Genomic DNA, 6,534 nt, shown 5'->3' with positions numbered 1-6,534 from the left:
CCTTCTTCTTCCTCCTTCTTCTTCCTCCTCCTTCTTCTTCCTCCTCCTTCTTCTTCCTCCTTCTTCTTCTTCCTCCTTCTTCTTCTTCCTCCTTCTTCTTCTTCTTCCTTCTTCTTTCTTCTTCTTCTTCTTCCTCCTTCTTCTTCTTCCTCCTTCTTCTTCTGCCTTCTCCTTCTCCTTCTCCTTCTCCTTCTCCTTCTCCTTCTCCTTCTTCTTCTTCTTCTTCTTCTTCTTCTTCTTCTTCTTCTTCTTCTTCTTCCTGGATACCAGAGGGGCCAGAAACAGGAAATGCCAATAGCTTCAGAATTTTAAAAGCCTGAATACAAGCCTGTTCTCCAGCCAGAGGACGAGGAAAGCAGAAGTCTGTTAAGACAGAAAACTTCCAGACAATAATCACTCTACCCCAACCCAATACCACAGAAAATAGTATGTTCCCCTATGTCCATTCTGCCAGCAAGGGTTGAGTGGGGAGCCTAGACTCCCATCCTTACCAGGCTGTAATGATGGGACCCATGTCCCACTGAGTGATGTCAGCAAAGGCATAGAGTGAAGCCAGGACATTCATCCCCACTGAGTAGCAACAACATGTCCCTCTTGTGCCATGCTGGGTCTGTAGAAACCACACAGGGGGCCTGGATCTTCATCTCCACCCAGGAGCAACAGGACACCCTCTCTTCCCCTTTCTTGCTGGGGTTTTAACCACATCAGACAAATCTGGCTCAACTTTGTGTGTGTGTATGTGGGGAGATGGGGGTCTCACGATGTTGCCTAGGCTGGTCTTGAACTCCTGGATATGAGTGATCCTCCTGCCTCAACCTCTCAAAGCGCTGGGATTACAGGCATGCACCACCATGCCTGGCCCTGGTTCAACTCTCATGTAACAAACTTGTGAGTTGCTTTTCAGTTGCCATGGGCCCCCAGGTTGAAGGTCACATAACCTGAGTATGTGGGGGCCCTAAGTGCTCGGAAGGAGGAGCATGGACTAAGTTAAAAAGCGGACACCACATGGCAGGATCCAGGATCCAATGAGATTGAGCCCTGGCATCACCCTCTGGCAGGATCCAGTCAGATTACACCTCATTACCCAATGCTTATAAAGCCTGAGCCAGCTCCCAGCTTGGGGAGACAGATTGGAGCGTTTCCTTTTATTCCTTGCTGGTCAACTCAAATAAAGCTTTTCTATTTTTTTTTCTTTGAGACGGAGTTTCACTCTTATTGCTCAGGCTGGAGTGCAATGGCGTGACCTCCACCTCCCGGGTTCAAGTGATTCTCCTGTCTCAGCCTCCGAGTAGCTAGGATTACAGGTGCGCACCACCACACACAGCTAATTTTGTATTTTTAGTAGAGACAGGGTTTCGCCAGGTTGGCCAGGCTGGTCTCAAACTCCTGACCTCAGGTGATCCACTGCCTTGGCTTCCCAAAGTGCTGGGATTACAGACGTGAACCACTGTGCCTGGCCAGCTTTTCTTTTTTCAACAGCTGGTGCCATGGTATTGGCCTCTGTGCACATCAGGCAGCAAGCACATTGATTGGTTGGTAATTGGGTAGTGTCAGAGGAGAACTTGTGGGAGCCAGAGCCTTCACCACTGCCCAGTGGTAATGAGGTCATCCCTCGGCTTGTCCATCGTGGCTACACAGGGAACAGTCAGGGCGAACCTCTGCCCCTCTCAGCTAGAAAGATGTTGTTAGAGGAGGTAGAGAGCTGGAAATAGGTAGGCAAAGGAGCTCCTGGGAAAAGATGTCTTGGAGATGCTGCCCTTTGACAGAGAAAAAGACGAAGGCTACACTGGCTACTTCTGGCCTTGTGGTTGGGTTCTTCCAGCTCTGATGGGGGTTTATCAAGCCCTAGACAGAGATAACCACGGTAAGGACTTTCCATGCTGATGAGCATGCCCACTGCTCCAAAACCTTGCCATAGAATATCCTGTTGCTCATTATAATAGTAAAAAGCACACCCCTGGGTGGAGATTTTAAATGCAGATGAGATATGTGATGTGTGGACCAGCATGTACAACCACAGAGCATGCACACCCAACAGGACTGCCCAAAACATGATTGCAAATGATGCCCCCTCCTGCCCCTGCAGGAAAAATCATGTAAGATTCTCTAAAGAGAGTCCCCCAGCAGTCTGCTCTGTCTCATCTCTTTCAGAGTGCACCATCCCTTTAAATAAACTCCACTACTGCTATGTTTCCAGCCTGACCAGCCTGGAGCTGTTTTCCAGATGGGTCAGCCTGCTTCCCTCTTGAGGTGTGCTTGTATCACCTTAATAAACCTTTTGAGGCTGGGTACAGTGCTTACGCCTGTAATCTCAGCATTTTGGGAGGTCAACGTGGGCGAATCACTTGAGGTCAGGAGTTCAAGACCAACCTGGCCAACATGGTGAAACCCTGTCTCTACCAAAAATACGAAAATTTGCCAGGCATGGTGGTGCATGCCCGTAATCCCAGTTACTTGGGAGGCTGAGGCAGGAAAATCACTTCAACCCAGGAGGTGGAGGCTGCAATGAGACGAGATCACACCACTGCACTCCGGCCTGGGCAACTGAGTGAGACTCTGTTTCAAAACAAAACAAAACAAAACAAGACCTTTGCTTGCATTATGAATTGTCTCTTGGCTGAATTCTTTCTCCTGCATTAGACAAGAACCGAGGACTCTTGCACTTCCCAGTGACAGTATCAGCAGAGCCCAGGGGGATCCCAAACTCCCACCCTGCCCAGCAGTAAAGAGAAGCCCCTCCCCATGTAATGTCAATGACAGCTGAGTCGGGGAAGGGACTTCCACTCCCACCTGGTGGTAACAGAATGCTGCCCCCTTCACCCACCAGAGCTGTATCACAGGAGGCCTGCCAAAACATAAGATTTAAGTAAGAGCTACAGTCTCCTGATACAATAGTCAGAATGTCCAGGTTTCAAGATAAATCACTTGTCGTGCCAAGAACCAGGAATAGCTCAGCTTGAATGAGAAAAAACAACCCAAAGACACCAACGCTGAGATAAAATAGATGTCAGAATGATCTCACCAGGATTGAAAAGCAGCCATCATAAAAATGCTTCAATGAGAAATCATAAACATGCTCGAGCCAAAAGATAAAAGGGGGGTCTCAGCAGAGAAATGGATAATGTAAAAAAAAAAAAAAATTAAAAGAAGAAACTCAATGGATGGGCTCAAGAGCAGAATAAAGAAGACAGAGGGAAGAATCAGTGAACTTCAAGATAAAACAGTAGAAATGAACTACTCTGCAAACAGAGAAAATAAACAAAAAAATGAGAAAGGGCAGCACTCCAGGGATCTGTGGGGCTATAGCCAAAGAAATAATATTCAAATCCTTGGATTACCAGAAGGAGAGGTGCAAGAGAGAGTGCAGCTGAGAAATTATTTGAAGGCACAATGGCTGAAAAATCCCCACATTTGGTAAAAGAGCACATGTGTACAGATTCAAGAGGCTGAATAGATCTTAGGCAGGATAAATCCAAAGACACATCACAGTCAAACTTGTTAAAATGAAAGAAAAGAAAAGTTTTTGAAAGAAGCCAGAGAGAAATGACACCTTATCGGAGGGGAAAAGTTTTTTGAATGACAGTGAATTTCTTGTCAGAAACAAACAAAACTCTGGTTTGATTTTATTTTATAACAGTGAACAAGCAACTCAATGGGGAGAAAACAGTCTTTTCAAAAGTGACTCTTGACCTAAACATTGGACCTTACACAAAAATTAACCCCAAATGGATAATGAACTTAAATGTAAATATAAAACTATAAAATGCTTAAAAGGAAACACAGGAAAAAATCTTCAGAAACTTGAGCTCGATGATGAGTTCTTAGACGTGGCACCAGAGGCATGATCTATAAAAGAAAAATATCACAAATTGGATTTCATTAAAATTAAGAACATTTGTTCTATGAAAGACCCTGTGAGGAGGATGAAAAGACAAGTTATGAGCTAGGAGAAAATATGTACAAACCATATGTCAGGAAAAAGACTCATATCTGCAAATATTTAAAGGACTCTCAAAACTCAACAGCAAAACAAGTTAAACAATCTGTTCAGAAACTGAACCAAAGATATGAACAAATATCTCACCAAAGGGTTTATATGGGTGGCAAATAAGCACATGAAAAGATGTTCAATACCACCAGCTGTTAGGGAAATGCAAATCTGTGGTCATAATGAGATATCAGTACGCAATTATCTGAAAAGTTAAATTTTAAAAAGTGATAACACCAAGTGATGGTGAGGACGTGGAGCAACTGGAACTTTCGTATGTTGCTGGTAGTACCTGTAAAATGATACAGGTACTCTGGAAAATTGGCAGTTTCTTGGAAAACTAAACATGTGCTTACTGTATGGTTCAGCAGTTGTACTCCTAGGCATTTATCCCAGAAAAATGAAAACTTGTGTCTACTCAAAGCTTGTAATCAGATGTTCATAGCAGCATTATTTGTAATAGTCCTGTATTAGGCCATTCTTGTGTTGTTTTAAGAAAAACCTGAGACTGGGTAATTTATAAAGAAAAGAGGTTTAATTGGCTCATGGTTCTGCAGCCTGTACAGGAAGCATGGTGCTGGCATCTGCTCAGCTTCTGGGGAGGCCTCAGGAAGCTTCCAATCATGGTAGGCAGTGAAGGGAGAGTAGGCACATCACATACATCACATGGCCAGAGCAACAGAGAGAGATAATTGGGGGAAGGTGCCATACATTTTTCAAAGACCAGATCTAGTGAGAATTCACTATCACAAATATAACACCAAACCATGAGGGCTCTGCCCAATGATCCAGTCCCTTCCCACCAGGCCCCACCTCCAGCATTGGAGATCAGAATTCAACATGAGATTTGATGGGGACAAATATCTAAACTATATCAAGCCCCAAACTAGAAGCAACCAAAATGTCCCTCGGTAGGTGAATGGTTAATTGGTTAATTGGTGTTTTGTGATGCATCATCCCATGGAATACTGCTCCCTACTAAGAAGAAATAAACTTTTTTTTTTTTTTTTTTTTTTTTTGAGGTGGAGTTTCACTCTTGTTGCCCAGGCTGGAGTGCAATAGCACAATCTCAGCTCACGGCAACCTCTGCCTCCTGGGTTCAAGCGATTCTCCTGACTCAGCCTCCCGAGTAGCTGGGACTACAGGCACCCACCACCATGCCCAGTTAATTTTTGTATTTTTGGTAGAAGTGAAGTTTTACCATGTTGGCCAGGCTGGTCTTAAACTCCTGACTTCAGTGAGTGAGCCACCTGCCTTGGCCTCCCAAAGTGTTGGGATTACAGGTGTGAGTCACTGTGCCCGGCCAGAAATAAACTACTGACACAGGCAACAATTTAGCTGGATCTCATAGGCATTATGATGAGTTAAAAAGCCAATCCCAAAAGGTCACATCCTATATAATTCCATTTCTATAATATTCTCAAAATGCCAAAATTATAAAGATGGAGGATAAATTAGTGGTTGCTGGCATTAGGGATGATGGAGGCTGAGGAGTGGCTAGAAAGAGGTAGAATGAGGCAGATCTTTGTCAGGATGGATCCATTCTGTGTCTCGATTATAGTGGCGGTTATACAAACCTACGTGTGATAAATTGACACGGAAGTGCTTGCACATGTTATACCAATGTCAATTCCTGTTTTTCTACATTCTGCTATGATTAAGATGTCACTAGCTGGGTGCAGTGGCTCATGCTTGTAATCTCAGCACCTTGGGAGGCTGAGGCGGGCAGATCACGAGGTCAGGAGTTCAAGACCAGCCTGGCCAACATGGTGAAACTCCGTCTCTACTAAAAACACACAAAAAATTAGCTGGGCATGGTGGCGGGCACCTGTAATCTCAACTACTTGGGAGGCTGAGGCAAGGCAATTGCTTGAACCTGGGAGGCGGAGGTTGCAGTGAGCCAAGATCATGCCACTGCACTCCAGCCTGGGAGACAGAGTAAGACTCTGTATCAAAAAAAAAAAAAAAAAAAAAAAAAAAAAAAGAAGATGAAGATGTCACCATTGGTGGAAACTGGTTGACGTTTTCATGAGACCTCTCTGCACTCCGTTTGCAACATCTTGTGAATCTATAATTATTTCAAAATAAAAAATATGTTAAAGAGTGTGTCACTCCTATGGTTTCTGAAAGAATCAAATGAGATAATAACTAAAAGGCTTAGAAGAGTACCTGAAACCTAGGACACACTTAATATTAACAATGGAAAAACACTGTCTCATAAAATGAGTCCCATAATATATTCTTCAGATGTTAAAATCGTTCATGTAAATGTTGGAATTGTTTTTTGGTGGTGGTGGAGGTATTGGTTGTTCTTGGAAGTCTGGAAATATTTTCCAGTGAATTTATCAGGATTAGTTTTTTTCCTTTGGGCGAAATATTTTGAATAATTGCAAATTTATGCCATGAAATTACAGGAACTATAGAATATGACTGGGGAATTTGGGGAATTTGGAGCTGATGGAAGCAAGAAACTGTGGATGCTGCACACCACACCTCAGGTATATCCCAGATTTTGGAAAATTTTCCTTCTACAGTTTGGAGACCAT

The sequence above is a fragment of the Rhinopithecus bieti genome, unplaced genomic scaffold (assembly GCF_001698545.2).
Source record: "Rhinopithecus bieti isolate Rb0 unplaced genomic scaffold, ASM169854v2 scaffold_1017, whole genome shotgun sequence".
Lineage (NCBI taxonomy): Eukaryota > Metazoa > Chordata > Mammalia > Primates > Cercopithecidae > Rhinopithecus > Rhinopithecus bieti.
Note: the sequence above shows the minus strand (reverse complement) of the source record.